The sequence below is a fragment of the Morone saxatilis genome, unplaced genomic scaffold, assembly GCF_004916995.1.
Source record: "Morone saxatilis isolate NCDOM2014 unplaced genomic scaffold, NCSU_SB_2.0 Contig24, whole genome shotgun sequence".
Lineage (NCBI taxonomy): Eukaryota > Metazoa > Chordata > Actinopteri > Moronidae > Morone > Morone saxatilis.
In genome coordinates this window covers 14,004,643-14,005,063 of record NW_023339807.1, presented here as the reverse complement: position 1 = coordinate 14,005,063, position 421 = coordinate 14,004,643, and positions in this window count along the sequence as shown.

Sequence of the window (421 nt, the reverse complement as noted above, 5' to 3'; positions counted from 1 at the left end):
TGTGATGTGCAGCACCTGGGGATTTGGCTCTACAAACAGGGTGACTACCTGGCTGTAGAAATGACACATAGCATCACATCAACTTTACTGACTATTTGCACAAAAATACGCTCCTCACCATAAAAGCAGCCTCATTGAAATGACAATGTGCACATACATAGCGAGCGATATTTATGGCAGACAAGCAGCGCGTTACCTCAGGAGCTTTTACAGTCAAGTCCATAACTAAAGCATTAATGTCTACCTGGGGGGATATCGCAGCAAAATGAGAAATCATTTTATGCCTAACCTTTAAGGCATCCATTCACTTGTAGCGCTGTTAGAATAGACCTGATAGCAGATCCACTTCGATGACTCATTTACTAGCTCTGCCTCCGGGACATCTCTCTTTTCTTCTCCTCTCCCTTTTCTCTCTACCTTG